Source organism: Neoarius graeffei, chromosome 17 (genome assembly GCF_027579695.1).
Source record: "Neoarius graeffei isolate fNeoGra1 chromosome 17, fNeoGra1.pri, whole genome shotgun sequence".
Lineage (NCBI taxonomy): Eukaryota > Metazoa > Chordata > Actinopteri > Siluriformes > Ariidae > Neoarius > Neoarius graeffei.
Window position 1 is genome coordinate 1060634 of NC_083585.1, and position 17292 is coordinate 1077925.

General features: G+C 40.1%; 1 long non-coding RNA gene across 1 annotated transcript; it reads right to left on the reverse strand.

Moving 5' to 3' along the window:
* Positions 1-2256: 2256 nt before the first annotated feature.
* Positions 2257-15647, reverse strand: LOC132901304 (uncharacterized). Its single transcript, XR_009656836.1, has 3 exons — positions 15566-15647; positions 3283-3422; positions 2257-2479 (listed from the first exon to the last, which is right to left on the reverse strand). It is a non-coding gene; the product is annotated as an uncharacterized LOC132901304 (long non-coding RNA).
* Between the last annotated feature and the right edge of the window lie 1645 nt (positions 15648-17292).

Consider the following 17292-nt stretch of genomic DNA (forward strand, 5'->3'; position numbering starts at 1 on the left):
CGTCGGAGCATCACCCTTCCAGCTGATACCAGCAAAACGTCTCGACACAGTGAGTCCAAAAAGAATCCTGAACTTCACGTTTTTAGGATAAACTCCCCATCGTTTTGGTTTGTGAACCATGCTACTAACTAACGTTAGGTTGTTAACTTGTGCCATCAAATTATCCTACCTTTCTGGCAGACAAATGATGTTGTTAGTGCAGTCTAAAGTTTTTGGTAATTATTATATCAACATAAATTCAGTATTTGTAGCGCATTGTAAGACAAATAGTTATTTCATGTTAATCTCGAAGTCATGATGACAGCATGCTAGCTTCATGTCACAGACATAATATAGAGAACTTAGCCTAAAGTAACGTTAGGCAAGTCACTCCTCCCCGCCCTTCTCGGTGTGTGGGTGTGTGTGTTTATTTTTTAAAGAAGGCTATAGCATTCAGATTGGGCAGAAATACTTGTCCACATGATTGGTGTACTTAGCCGTTTTAATTTAATTTTACAGATAGTGGTGGAGAGACAGACAGTGTTGCGGGGCCAGGAGAAACAGCAGGAGGAGAGACAGAAGGAGGAGAGAGTGAGAGGAGGAAAATAGGGCAAAGAGAGGATGAAACAGGATCAACTACAAGAGGAGAAAAGGGAGGAAAAGAGAGAAGGCAAATGGATGGAGAATCAGATAGGCCTTTAAGAGAAACTTTGATAGAGGAAACTGAGGGAGAAACAGAGAGAGGAGAAAATGAGGGAAGAAAAACAGAAATAGACGGAACAGAAGGAAGAGAAAATGAGGGAGGAGAATCAGACAGAGAAGATGCAGAGACAGACGAAATGGAGGCAGAGGAAACTGAGACAGTATCAGAAAGCATCAGATGCCATCCACACATCTGGACTGAAAGTATGTGTAATTTGCCATTCTTACACAGTCTTTATTTTTCTCTCTTTATTGATTATTTAGATTTCATAAACACCACTCTACTTGGTGTCACACACACACACACACACACACAAATGCTTGGACTCACTCACACATGCACACAAGTAAACACACATGCACATTCACACTCACACACAAACACTTTCATACACACACATACAAAAGTTAACATTCTTCTAGTGCAAGGTCTACTGCTGTGATATATCTGTCAGCTTATGGATTTCATATGGCCTACTGTTGGTATGTGTAATTTGCCATTCTTTCACACTGACATTATATTTCTCTTTATTAAGATTTAATAAACCTCAAACATACTTATTGTGTATCTTGTTTTATGAATGATATAGAGTAGAGACCTCAGGGAACCCTTGTCTCACACATACATACATGCACTCACACACAAGTACACACATGCACATTCACAAACACTCTGTCATATACACACACACATGCACTGTCATGCACACACACACACACTCCTATGTGTCAGAAAAGTTGTATCATACAATACGCATTGTAGCATCCTTGCGTCATGCTTGCGTCGACTATGAATTGGCCCTTACAACGTCGTGGTTCCCCGATCCCAAAATTTATAGTTTACCCACCTCTTTTTTTACCACTACACCCCTGCCAGTAATATGTACATCTGATGTACGCCCACCCCAACCCTTTGATATAAATGTAATAGCCCCTTGTGGTGCAATAGCTATAAGATATTTCATTGTATTGTGTGACTTGTATGAGGAATATGTTTGTGCCCTTGCCTTTAAATCCCTTGGTTGTTCAATAAAAACTTCAAAACAATCAATAATACATACACAGTGCTTAAAAGTTTGACGAAATGTCATTGGAAGGGTTTTGCGCAGTTGCTCACGTTCAGGCCATGATACCATTAATGGGACTAACCTCACATTCATAATATTAATAACATTCATGAACACACGAGATACAGTTGAGGTGCTGACACCAAACATGTAACCTAAAAACTGTACTGTTAAGTTTAACCTGAGCCGCATGCATGCAAGAAGAAATTGTTGAAAACACATCATTGTAGGGATATCTTTTAAACAAACTTTGACAACATCATAAAATATCATTAGAACAGTGAAAGAAGGCAACCCTGTAAACACCCTGACTTTCTCATCATTGTTTTCAAAGGAAGACTTTTGTAGAAACTGTCTTGACTTGTCGGCCATTATGTCTCTAGTTTCATCCCTCAAGTTTTGGAGCTCAAGTTCCATAGCAGAAATATGGTCCATGGACAAGTCAGTCTGTGTGCATACACTGTTTGAGGTTTCAAATGTTCGTTCAACATCTGCCTCAGTAGTATTCTCTAATTCCAAGTCCTTTACTGGAATGTTCAGGCCTGAGGTTAGATCCAGGAGAGCTTGTGCAGCTGATCTACGGGATTCTTCCTCTCTCTTTCTGGACTTCATGGCCTGTCGATGCTGAAATGACTCCAGAGACTGCTGCCCTTTTCGCTTCACAGGTGATGAGGTGTGTTGGAAGACACTGGGAACAAAATCTGGGGAGAGGGGGTGGTTACTCCTTGCTCCTAAAATTAACAAAATAAATCTTAAACATAAGATTACCATAAAATAAAAACATATTTTTCATTCAAGATCAATGCTGGAATAATTCAAGTGAATTCCAAAATAATTATAATGTACTTAAAATGAGTAATTGTAATGATTGTTTTCTCTACAAATAATTTCTTTGCATGTGAGTAAATATACAAACAAGATAAAGCTGACATTTAAACAACATATTACTTTATATGTTTCTCCCTGAATACTTTTACTCTACTCTTGTTCAAAATTTGGAGAAATTTGCCTATTTTCATTTTTTGGGGGGAATGTTGATTTTCTTCCAGTTATGAATAAATTGACAAGTCTTACAGTTTTTTCCACCTGTGCATATTAATATTTCTTTCAACTTAACATGTATTTGCATTTATATGCATGCCTTATTATCAGTGAAATATATATATTTTTTAAATATAAAAAAATTCAACTAAGATAAAATATTTCTTCCCTTCCTAATGATTTTATTCAACAGGTCATGTTATGAAAAACTTTTTGTAAGGCTGGCTTAATTAAAGGATTACAAGACAAACAAGTTGGGCTGCTTTTTGAATTTATCAAAACTTTCAAAAGTAAGTGATATAAGTAGTATTTATAAACTTTATTCATCAAAAGGAAAATAATACATGACAAACAGGAGAACAAAATGTCTGCTACATGCAACCCTAGACAAATTAACACTGCCTTGTTTCACTGCTCAGATGGGTTAACAAACACTGACCCATTTACTTTTTGCTATATATTTTATCAAAATTGCGTTGACTGATAAACTAACCTGAAATGAAATGATCACTGCAAAGTCTGGAGTACTCTGTTGGCTCCCAATCCTGTCTCTTCACAGCTGCAATCCATTTGGCCCTCTTGTCTGGGTCAGTAGGAAACCGGTAAAAGGAGCGTCCTGCACGCTGTCCCTGTCTGTTGTGGCAGCCCACAGCACAACAGGCAAACACCATGGTTATTTATAGAGTGCTTACTGACAAATTAATCTATTCTAGGTGTCTGTAACACATTTTTTTCCAAGCTGGTTCTCCCTCTCTGTCTGTAGCGTTAGTATGTAGCTTGACCTCCAAAATGGCGGACAACGGGGCGTCACGTGACCCTGTGACATCAGGTGAAAAACCTCAATATATGCTATATTTACTGTATGGACATGGGATCAGAAAACTATTTTATTTGTAAGCAGTAGCCACATGGACCTATAGGGTACCTATTTTTTTCTTCCCCATTACGGTTTGCAATGTGTTTCCTTGTCGAAACACATCACAATGAGTCATGTTATTGGTCACATTTGAAGCAGGAAATTTTACACCCAATCACAATAACGATGTTAACACATAAATCAGACAGTGCACAGGAATTTTAGTGAAATCCCCAGAGTTGTGGTCTTGACCAGTCTTGAGATAACATCTCGAGTCCTCTGTGTCTGAGACCAAGACAAGATTGAGTAAAAATGTGGTCAATTCCGAGATGTGACCGAAACCTTCAAAAAGTGGTCTTGAGATCAGTCTCGAGTTCTACAACACTAGATTAAACCATAGGTTCATAAAATGTTTCTAAATCTTCGGTGTTGCATTTATATTTTTGTTCACTGGAGAAACAGAAAGTTCTTTGAAACTGTTTCCATCTCTCCTGGTAATTGTAGAGCATTGTGTAACCAACAGATGGAGTTGGGTAGAGAAAATAGATTGAATATAAGATCAAGTCCCTCTTTAAATGATTGAGGAGAGAAACATAACATGACTGCACTTTCAGTGGCCACTGGGATAGAAAACAACTGTGTGCTTGCATTAGTGCAACAACACGATGGGTTTAATATGATTCCCAGTTCGGTAAGACGATTGGTTTTTGGGGACAGGGGAAAAAATACCAGAAGGTTTGTCAGGTTCTCGGTTGTTCCAAAAGTCACAGACAGAGCAGTGACGACAGCTCAATGTTTATTTACTTCTCAGTCCAAGAAATCAAGCACTGTTTCTGCCTGGTTTCAAACAGGACCCTTTCACGTGTGAGACAAATGTGATAACCACTGCACTACAGTAACTGCAGCAAGCATGCTGATTTGCTGTTGCCTGGGCCACAACACTAGAAGCAATCCCACTTAAGCACTTGTCCCCAGTGTAAGTGTTGGCTGGATTGTGATTAGTGTAGCCGCCTTCCAAGCGGGTAACCTGGGTTTGATTCCTGGCCAAGGCATGTCCTTTCATGCCAATATTTCATTGCTGCAATGAAAGTCACTGGGACAAAACACTGGGAAGGAATCAGTTGTCTGTCACTACCTTGTTTGGATGTGACTGAGGGTTGCTCCTTCTGCTTTCCACTAGCAGTGTCAGTAGCTGTTCACAGGGCTGAATGATGTCAGTTTTCACCTGGGCCAACTTGTCCTGTGAAAAAACATGAAGTCCACGAGCATGATTTTCTTTTGTTGGCGACATGCTACTTTTTCCACAAACGGGAAACTGTACAGTCACTGTTTTAGATTTAACAAGCAAAAGTGTCTACATGTTGGATGGTCTAAAGCAAATACTTGTTGATACATGATCAAAAGTCAGTGCCATTTTGCTGAGTTCTGATGCTGTGTGCAGCCCTGTTGATTTGACACCACTCCCTAAACGAGGAAGGACGTTGTATTTGAGAATACCACCTCCTTATGATGAATTGCAATTTCCATGCTTCCGCAGCCAGCGGAAATGTAGAGAATGCTTGTTTGTTTGTTTTTTACAGCAGCTGTTATCTCCCTTGAAGGAAAACCAGAAAGGCAGGGAAATCATTCCAACCAGGTTTTGTCCTGATGACCGTTTGCACGGAGGAGAACATGACAACTGCTAATCTACCAAAAGTTGTCCAGTCCTGACAAGGGTCGGTCTTTCTGGCTGTTTCGAGAGTACCCGATTTCAAGACACCTGGACATTTATGAAAGCAAAGCACGGACCTGCCAGGTTTCTCAGGCGCCTCCGTTCGCTTGTTAGGGGAAAAGGATAACCACAACAGAGCAGAAAATACCTGAAGGTTTTTCAGGTTGTTCTAAAAGTCACGGGCTGAGCGGAGATGACAGCTCGATGTTTATTCACTTCTCAGTCCAAGAAAACAAGCACTGGTTTTGCCCCAGGGACCTTTTGCATGTTCGCCAAACGTGATATCCACTACGCTACAGAAACCACAAAAGGAGTGCTTAGCTCCTGTTGCCTGGGCCTCGAGAAAAGCAAAGCTCACGCTTAAACGTTTGGCACCAGGACGGGGGCATGGCGGCAAACAGATAGTCGAGCATAACAATGACGAGGTTCAGCATTGAAAAGCACTGGAGCAACCGTCGGAATGTCTTCACCATCTATCCTGAATCTGAAGCAGTCCTGAACTTTGTCTTTCTTTAAAACCAGGCTGCTAGACGGATGGCTTAAACTTCATCTTCAACCATGTCATCAGTCTGCCAATGTCCTCCAGCATCCATCTTCCTTCAGGAACAGACTTTGTTGTAATAGTCATGTCATCCATGAAGGCTCTGAAGTCATCCATGAAAAACATAATTCAAATTCAAGTCCTTGAATTACAAAATAATTCATTTCTTTGTGTTGAGATCAAAAAAGAAAAAAATAATTTAAATTCTAAACTGTTTATGAGGTTCAGTGTGGTGAATAGGCAGTTGTACACAAATAGGCCAGCAATGTCATGCTCAGGCCATGATTTACGACTACTGAAATAATTCAATTTACTATATTCTACAAAAATCAAACACATGCTCAAAACATTTAGAAAAAAAATGGGGAAATAAAATACCCTCAAAAATAATTTTTGATGTGTCCAGCCTTATCCTTCCCGACCTGACCACATACATTTGCATAAAGCAAGCATATTTGTACACTCCCACTTCCCAAAGTGTTTATCCAACAATACATCATTAAAATCATCTTTTCTCAGAACATATTCACTGGGATTAATTTGCACTGAATAATATGATGTGTAGTCATTTTTCATAGTCATTGAATTCTATTGCCCCTTCGTTTTATAAGTAGTGTTGAAAACAATGAAAAAGTGGTAGTAAGTTGCCTTTTATGAGTTATACAGAGACAACTGTTGGTTTGTATCCTTGAATTGTGCTGTTGAACAAAAAATAGGGGACAAATGCCCTATTGTTTATTTTGGAAGCAAAAAATATGAATAAGTTTTCAACGGCTGCAATTCCAAGACGAGATGTCTGATCCAATGCAGAGAACAAAATCTGTCATTTCAGCATTTCTTTAAACTGAATGAAATTTGATTGTTTTACTGAATTCTTCAGTCAAGAGCTGAGGTTACTTGGTGCTGATTAATTTTCTATAACAGCAGCTCTGACAACTGCAAGGCAAATCACAGGTTTCTGTACAACCCTGGTACCAAAAACTTGGAACGCTGTGTAAAATGTTCATAAAAACAGGATGCAAAATTTTGCAAATCACAGAAACAATGTAATTCATTGAAAATAGTACAAAGACAACATGTCTCATCTCATTATCTCTAGCCGCTTTATCCTTCTACAGGGTTGCAGGCAAGCTGGAGCCTATCCCAGCTGACTACAGGCGAAAGGCGGGGTATACCCTGGACAAATCGCCAGGTCATCACAGGGCTGACACATAGACACAGACAACCATTCACACTCACATTCACACCTACGGTCAATTTAGAGTCACCAGTTAACCTAACCTGCATGTCTTTGGACTGTGGGGGAAACCGGAGCACCCGGAGGAAACCCATGCAGACACGGGGAGAACATGCAAACTCCACACAGAAAGGCCCTCGCTGGCCACGGGGCTCAAACCCAGACCTTCTTGCTGCAAGACGACAGCGCTAACCACTACACCACTGTGCCGCCCTCAAAGGCAACATGTAAAATATTGAAATTGTATTATTGTATTTTTTTTAAAATCATGATCATTTTGAATGGAAAGTCAACAACGCAATTCAAACAAAGTTGAGATTGTGTAAAAAAAGAATGGAAAAATTGTGTAATGCTAAAAAAAAACTGCTGGCACATCTCACAACTAATTAGGTTAACTGGAAACAGGTGGGTATTAAAGTGGGTATTAAAAGAGCATACCAGAAAGGCGGAGTCTCTCAGAAGTAAAGATGGGGAGGGGTTCGCCAGTCTGTGAAAGACAAATAGTGCTACAATAACTTTCAATATAAAATTGCAAAGAATTTAGGGACCACATCATTTACTGGACATAATGTCATTAAAAGATTCAGAGAATCCAAAGTAATCTCTGTATGCACGGGACAAGGACAATAACTAATCATGGATGCTCCATGATCCTTGAGCCCTCAGGTGGCACTGCATTAAAAACAGACACGATTCTGTAGTGAAAATCACTACATGGGCTCAGGAACACTTCTGAAAACCACTGTCTGTGAACATAGTTCATCAATGCATCCATGAATGGAAGTTAAAACCATATACAGTGGGGCAAAAAAGTATTTAGTCAGTCACCAATTGTGCAAGTTCTCCCACTTAAAAAGATGAGAGAGGCCTGTAACTTTCATCATAGGTATACCTCAACTATGAGAGACAAAATGAAAAAAAAAAATCTAGAAAATCACATTGTCTGATTTTTAAAGAATTTATTTGCAAATTATGGCGGAAAATATGTATTTGGTCAATAACAAAAGTTCATCTCAATACTTTGTTATATACCCTTTGTTGGCAATGACAGAGGTCAAACGTTTTCTGTAAGTCTTCACAAGGTTTTCACACACTGTTGCTGGTATTTTGGCCCATTCCTCCATGCAGATCTCCTCTAGAGCAGTGATGTTTTGGGGCCGTTGCTAGGCAACACAGACATTCAACTCCCTCCAAAGATTTTCTATGGGGTTGAGAACTGGAGACTGGCTAGGCCACTCCAGGACCTTGAAATGCTTCTTACGAAGCCACTCCTTCGTTGCCCAGGCAGTGTGTTTGGGATCATTGTCATGCTGAAAGACCCAGCCACGTTTCATCTTCAATGCCCTTGCTGATGGAAGGAGGTTTTCACTCAAAACCTCACGATGCATGGCCCCATTCATTCTTTCCTTTACACGGATCAGTCGTCCTGGTCCCTTTGCAGAAAAACAGCCCCAAAGCATGATGTTTCCACCCCCATGCTTCACAGTAGGTATGGTGTTCTTTGGATGCAACTCAGCATTCTTTCTCCTCCAAACACGACAAGTTGAGTTTTTACCAAAATGTTCTATTTTGGTTTCATCTGACCATATGACATTCTCCCAATCCTCTTCTGGATCATCCAAATGCTCTCTAGCAAACTTCAGATGGGCCTGGACATGTACTGGCTTAAGCAGGGGGACACGTCTGGCACTGCAGGATTTGAGTCCCTGGCGGCGTAGTGTGTTACTGATGGTAGCCTTTGTTACTTTGGTCCCAGCTCTCTGCAGGTCATTCACTAGGTCCCCCCCGTGTGGTTCTGGGATTTTTGCTCACCGTTCTTGTGATCATTTTGACCCCACAGGGTGAGCTCTTGCGTGGAGCCCCAGATCGAGGGAGATTATCAGTGGTCTTGTATGTCTTCCATTTTCTAATAATTGCTCCCACAGTTGATTTCTTCACACCAAGCTGCTTACCTATTGCAGATTCAGTCTCCCCAGCCTGGTGCAGGTCTACCGTTTTGTTTCTGGTGTCCTTTGACAGCTCTTTGGTCTTGGCCATAGTGGAGTTTGGAGTGTGACTGTTTGAGGTTGTGGACAGGTGTCTTTTATACTGATAACCAGTTCAAACAGGTGTCATTAATACAGGTAACAAGTGAGGGACAGAGGAGCCTCTTAAAGAAGAAGTTACAGGTCTGTGAGAGCCAGAAATCTTGCTTGTTTGTAGGTGACCAAATACTTATTTTACCGAGGAATTTACCAATTAATTCATTAAAAATCCTACAATGTGATTTCCTGGATTCTTTCCCCCCATTCTGTCTCTCATAGTTGAAGTGTACCTACAGGTATGATGAAAATTACAAGCCTCTCTCATCTTTTTAAGTGGGAGAACTTGCACAATTGGTGGCTGACTAAATACTTTTTTGCCCCACTGTATAAACAATATTCAGACCCACCACCACCTTCTCTGTACCTGAGCTCATTTACAATGGACTGAGGCGAAGTGGAAAACTGTCCTGTGGTCTGATGAATCAAAATGCAAAATTATTTTTGCTGCATCCTCCAGGCTAAAGATGAGATGGACCATCTATCCAGTTTGTTAATAGCACAAAGTTCAATAGGCAGCATCTGTGATGGTGGGGGGGGGCACATTCATGCACATGGCATAGGTAGCTTGCACATCTGGGAAGGCAGCATTAACACTGAATGACACATACAGGTTTTAGGGCAACACACTACCAATGTCTTGTTCAGGGAAGGCCTTACTTATTTTAGCAAGACAATGTCAAACTGCATTCTGCACACATTACAACTATATGGCTCTGTAATAAAAGAGTCGTGGTGCTAAACTGGCCTGCCTGCAGTCCAGACCTGTCTCCCAATGAAAACAGTTGGTGCATTATGAAATGCAAAATATGATAAAGGAGACTCCAAACTCTTGAGCAACTGAAATCCTATAATCAGGCAAGAATGGGACAACATTTCTCTTTCAAAACTATAGCACTTGGTCTCCTCAGTTCTCAAACATTTACAGAGTGTTTTTAAAAGTAGAGGTGATGCAGCACAGTGGTAAACATGCCTGTCCCAACTTTTTGAAATGTGTTCCTGGCATTGAATTTAAAATTAGCATATATTTTTCAAACAACAATAAAATTTCTCAGTTTCAACATTTGATATGTTGTCTTTGGACTGTTTTCAATGAAAGAGAGGGTTTCCATGATTTAAAAACCAACACATTCTATTATTATTTATATTTTACACAGTGTCCTCACCAGAATTATTATAGATTTGAAATTTTCATTATTTTTTTGTTTTTTAGTTGTTAAGTTTTTTTTTAAATTTCAGCTGAGTTTCTCATTCATTTACAAGTGTATCAGTAGGTTTAGCTTCATTTTATGGAATTTTGGTTTAGTTTTTAAATTAGCTTTAGTTTTTCAGGTACAGTCACAGATATCCCATAATAACTAGATAAGCCACAAGCTATTTACTGTTTAGCTGCTACTTACATTGTGTTCTCGACTACATCAATGAAAATAGGAATGAAATGAAAGTAGGTGTTTTAACACTGAAATAATGCTTAGCAGTAATGAAAAATATGTGACAGAGAGTTTGTGATCACACTCAATATGTCAAACGGGAGTGTCGATGAGCATATACAGTATATATATCACTGGCGGCTCGTTAATAGGGGCGATTTGGGCAACACACTCCCAAACAGGGAGGGAGATTTTTTTTTTTATCTACTCCTACTACCACGGCAACAGTAATGTCATTGTCCAATCAGGCTAAGGTCGCGCCTGGTGTAGCCATGCCCTTTTGGGGCGATTTCTGTCAGGTTCAGATTTGCCCCAAAATCTCCCATTGACACCAAGGGTACGTACGTTTTTTTCGAAAATCATGCTCCCAATGCATTTTCTATTAGGTTTTATGTGCTTGCACAAGCAGCGTGCTTACATCATACGCCTGTTGCACCGCACAAGTGTTGCCAGATTGGGCAGTTTTAAGTGCTTTTTGGTGGGTTTTGAACATAATTTTGGGCTGGAAAACGCAACTTGTGCAGGAAATGTGTGAACATTCTATGAAGATGGCGAGTGTTGAGTGCAACAATACAATAGCGTCTCTGAAAGAAGTTCCCTTTAGTCGTCGTACCAATGAGGAGAAAACGGCAATCAAACAGCTAGGACCTCCTAGACCGAATTTAAACATCAAGCAAGTGTCTACGAAGGGGGAGAAGACCTACTCAAGAGGTTTTAACAAGAACTGGTACCACCAGAAAACTTGGCTAGCTGGCTGTGATGTAGTCAATGCTCTTTTTTGCTACCCTTGCGTTCTCTTCCACCCTGGAAGTAGCACAGCAGACGGTACAGTGATATCTGATATTTGAATTTACTAGGCAAAAGTTTGTGTGTGTGTGTATGTTACCAATGGCAGTTGTTTTACCAATGGCAGTTTAACATTGCCATGCTTAGAATATTTCAGTAGCCTCAAGTTCTCTCTGATTTGGTGTAAATTAAGCATATTTTCAGTTTTTATATATTGTACAGTATGTGTTCAGTGGAGCCAGCAGCACCTTACCTTTTTTCCAACTTGTTAAGCCAAGTTGCACTGACTACAAAACCTTGTGTAACAGTGTGTACCGGTATATAGCTAAATAACTAAAGCCTTTTGTGTTCATTGGCATGCTTGTAATACTTTAAATTTCCTTTTAAGGCATGGCTTTCTGGAGGAATTCTTGGGGAAAAAAACTGCAGAATTTATTTAGAATTATTATTTGTTGTTAAAATGGTGCAATTCCATATAAAAAAAAAACACATAATTAAGCTGCACGTTTGTTTGATGGTTATGCTTTTCTTCATCTTTTTCAAAACTTAAATAAACACTTGTTTTGGATTTATATCCTGCCACTTTAATTGCATTCTTTAGAATGAAGAAATTAGAATATGTTTATAATTAAGAATTTGTGTCTACTTATTATAGAATACTGGAAAAATATGAGAAAATAAATGAGTAATGTAATATTAATTGATTGTGATGCCAAATGTTTTGCTTTGAAGGCTTCACAATGAATCTTCCTTAGTTTTAGCCTGGCAAGCCAGACTAAATGTGAATATTTGCCACTCGTAGGCAAAAATATTTTTGGCCGCTAGGCGGGTGGGTCTAGTTTACTAGGCTACCTTAGTTTGCCACCTTTAACTTGTTTAGTGTTGCCACCTAGTGGAGAGAAGAGATATTGTCTATATTGATATCTGAATTTACCAGGCAAAAACAAGTTCGGCCAATTGATTTGCTACCTAGGTCAATTTACTTCAGTCCTGTGGACATTTATGGTCCGTGTAGACATAACGGGGGAAAATTGCCCCCCCCCCGAAAAAAAATTCAGGAGCCGCCACTGATTTTATATAAATTTTTTTTTTTTTAGAGACAACATGAAAGAAATCTGTGTTTGTCCAACTCAATGAAACTGGATATCATGACAGATCAGCCTGTCATGTGTTTTACTGTCGGTCTTTCTGATCCATAATTCTCCTTTGTTCCTCACAAATCTAAGCTTTATTTATATTTTTAAATGTCACTACGTATTGCTCAATTTAAAATAATTATAAATAAATGGTGTTTGCATTTCGCAGTAATAGACCCGAACTGGTCTTGGCCATCATGTGGGTGCCCACGAAAGAAAGAAATGATAAAGGTATAACTTGTTCAAAGATTCCACGTAAGACACATAGACGTAGAAAAGTTTGAGATCGGTATTGAAAGGATGACTAACAGTGAATTTGCGGACATTTTGCTGCAAAGAGAGCTAGCATGTAGTGATCATCTGCTTTCAAAATAAAACAATACAACAACAAATTGGATTTTGGGAAGAGTGAGCTGGCCCCTTTAATCATTTCCTTTAAACAGATCAATAAAATTAAGTAGAGTCTACTTCTTTCAGCTGCCCCCATTAGGGGTCACCCCAGTAGATCAGTTTAGGAGCCTCATATTTCATTCAGCATAGCTTCCCCCCCAACACCAGATGCAACCCTCCTCATTATACCCAGGGTTGGGACTAGCACTAAATATGCACTGGCTTATGCAACACCATCGGCTGATTATTATTACCTCATCTGCATGTCTTTGAACTGTGGAAGGAAACTGAAGCACCCAGAGGAATTCCACACAGACAACATGCAAACTTCACACAAAGTCCCCCGCTAGCCATGAAGTTCGAATCTGGAACCATTTTGCTGTGTGGCAACAGTGCTCACTACTACACCACCACACAACTCTCAAAGCTGCTTATATATCATAGTGCTGCTCAGAATGTAGTACTTCATTTTTGATAGTAACAGCTCTGACAGTATTTCCAGCTGCAAAGCCAAAAGTACTGGAACAGCAAGGCCAATTCTGTTGCTTTTTTGCCACACACTGAAGACATTTGTGTTTGAGGTCAAAAGATGAAGATATGATAGGTCAAAATTTCAGCTTTTGTTTCCTGATATTTATGGTACATCTAGATGTGTTAACAGAATGGTGTTGGGCTTTTTGCACAGTCAAATGCAGGGACTTTCAGGTGGATGATGACTATCCAGGATTTTGACAAGCTCCTGCAAAACATGAGATTGCTCTGCTAACAATTCTTTCACCGAATTCCCCTTTATAACTTAACAAGCTAGCATAATAGGGGATGTCATGGCCCAATGGTTAGAGAGGCAACTTTTGAATGAAAAGGTTGCTGGTTTGGGTCTCTGTATCAGCAGGAATGGCTGAAGTACCCTTAAGCAAGGCACCAAACCCCCAGCTGCTTTCCTGGATCTGTTATATGTCACCCTGGATAAAAGTGGCTCTTTCATGTAATATGTTTTCAAAATTTGTCCATTGGGATTGTTGAAAATAAAATGCCTCAAAATACTGCTGGAAAAGTTTTCAGAACACAGGTTTCAGTGGGCTGGCTGAATCATGTCCTAAATTGGGAATGTTTGAACCATAGACTATTTTGTTGAAGTATTGTAATTGCATTCTTTTCAAAGAAGAACACTTTTGACCATGCCATCAAAATCGAACCAATTTTCTAACCTTTCCTCAAAACAGACTCTCTGTACTTGAGCATGTCACAACGAAAGGATGAGTTGAAGCAGCGGCTGGATCAGAGAAGGTGAATGCCTTCTAATCGGGTTTTCATCCAAGTTTTTACATTTCCATCCAAGAAGGCAATGGATGAGAAGTCTAATGCTCTCCTGACTGAACTATTCAGACGCTAAACTTTACTTTAAAAAAAAGAAAAAACACTATTGAAGATAAATCAGTCACCATGAACCCTTTTTGGCTGTGTTGTTTCCAGTACAATATAGTAAATGGAATTATTGCAGTAGTATTGCAGTAATCATGGCCTGAGTATGACATTGCTGGCCTATATGTGTACAACTGCTTCTTCACCACACTGAACCTCATACAGTTTAGAATTTAAATTATTATTATTTTAATTTTGATCACAACACAAAGAAATGAAAACTCACTTGGGAATTTTCGGATCCAGCTGGATCCTTTTTCAGCTGTGATGAACTGGGCTAAGTAGTGATGTCAGTGCACACATGCGCTCTGACAAGCTTAGTGTAGATCTCCGGAAGTTGGTATCTCCTCCCCCTCTCTACTGAGGGTCAGCTGCAGGACATGGATGTAGAGTGCCTTCTTAACACCACGCTCAAACCACCTGGGGTCCGTGTCTAGCACTTTAACGTCCTCAATGTTGACGCTGTGGTCAGGACAAGCCTTGTGTATGTGGTATGACACCTCAGAGGAGTTGACTGAGCTAGGATGCCTATGCTCCCTGAACCCCTGTTTGAGGTGCCATACTACATACTCAAGGCCTGTACTGACCACAGTGTCAACATTGAGGACGTTAAAGTGCTAGACAGAGACCCCAGGTGGTTTGAGTGTGGTGTTAAGGAGGCAATCTACATCCGTGCCCTGCAGCCTACATTTTATATAAATCCTTTATGTCACTATTTGTGTCACATGATGGGCAATCAGTGGAAAAGTTGGTTTTTGAGGGTGCCCTGTTTTGAGGGTTCAAAGGAAAGGTATATTAAGACATTTTTGAATGTGACAAACACCAGACGGTATGAGCAGGGCATTAATTGAATCAAAGGAACCTGTTGAAAATGTGTGTCCAAAGTCCTGACATGCTTTGACTCTTAAAGAAACAGAAGAGTGGAGCCTGGAAAGCTCAGACAGGAGCACATCAGTGTTTTAATCTGATGGTCCAATGATGAATTCTGTCTTTGTCAGAGGAACAGACTTGTTTATTAGTCAATTGGTCTCCTTGTTCCAATACTGCCTCGCTTCGCCTCTTTGAGGCAGTGGCCACAAAAAACCCAAAAACAAACAGTGGATTATACGCTGAGCTGCAGAGCAGGACTGTGTATGAGCCAGATGTTGGTGTGTGTTTTTTATGCGTGTATGAGTATGAAACTCACGCGCCATCTGGACTTGTTCATCTACAGGACATGATTCCAACATGTAGATGGTCAGCCTTTTCCCAGCAGATGGTGATGTGGGTCCATCCTGGACACAGAGGAACTCATTCTTCTTCTTCTTTTATTATTATTATTACGACTCATTACTCGTGTTTTCTTCTTACTGTCGTGTCCTTGTCTGGCTGAACTTCACTCACAGGTGAGACAGCTGTAGGAGGCACTGCATCAGTTGTAGCTGGAAGTTCTTTTGCAGCTGAAACTGGAACCACAACTGGACTGCTGTCCCCAACTGCAGCTGTCTCAACAGCTGGGACGCTTTCCAGTGCTCGCTCAGCTGAAGGAACAAAAACACATCACAGCTCATTCATTTCAGTGAAAAAAACATTATCGGTATCAATTATACTATGTGCATGCAGTCAGATTCAGAAGTATTGGCATCCTTGGTAAAGATGGGTCAGAAAGGTTATGAAAATTTGAGATATATATATATATATATATATACACACACACACACACATATATATATACACACATATACAGCACACACAGTATATATCTGGCTTTACATTAACTTTTTTGCTCACCGGCCACTGTGGCTAGTGGTTTTCCTGAGTCACTAGCCATTCAGCCTTTTCACTAGCCACAATTTTGTTGCCAGGAAATCGAAGTTTTTTATTCACCATGATATGTTAAAGTTCAGAAGATCTAGATTTAATTATGAATGGCAGCGTATAATGTATCTCTACAGTAGCACTCAAGTATTCAGTGCTGTTAAGGTCGCTCCCTATATGAAAACATGCAACCAGTTCAGACAAAAATATAAACAGAGTATTCTGTTTATTGAACTCAAATTCAAGCCCCTTACAATATGAAATATCGTATGATATGAAAAATAACATTCAGTACAACTGAACTGATTCTAATATTAAAAGTCCAATTCAAAACATTTATCATTGAAAAACATTTGATGTTTTGATATGTATATTATGTACTATCTATTAATAGTGTGTGTGTGTGTGTGTGTGTGTGAGAGAACATGTGTAGAGAGAAACATTAAATGTCCTTATTACATTCATCATCAGATGAGTCTGAATGGTCCATGAAAAATGGTCTTCGTGACCTGAGGCTTCCAGCAGGCCATAAGTTGATAGCTAGGGTGTAGGGGTTGACCGATAATCAGCCTGGCCGATATATCGGGCCGATATTCTGCATTTTTAGGGTTATCGGTATCGGCCATAATTTCCACCGATATGCCGATAACATGCCTTTTTGCAGCCATTTCGTTCCTAACGTGACTGTCACTGCACGTCCTTTCCTGCACTCACCTCTCTGAGTTCAAGAACACGGTCCCGCCCACCACAACATCTGATTTGTTGTGAACTGTTTCAAGGCGGCCATACGGGCACTCGGGATACAGCCAATCAACACGCGTAGCTAACCGCTGTGAACCGTTTCAAGGCGGCCGTATGGGCACTCGGGCAGAAGCAGATCCCACTTCAAGGTAAGGACACTCTGCTTTTGCCGCAATAAGTCACAAACACACAAGTTGCAAAAGCACAACATCATTATATGTTTACATTCTTCATCTACTACTCGTTAAAATTGTCCATTTGCATCTGTGTAGCCAGGCAAACTTAGCTTACGGAAGGAAGCACTTGAATTAGCCTACAACCAACTAGTCTCGCTGAAACTACATGTAATGTCCATAGTAAGCAGTCCCCAGCATA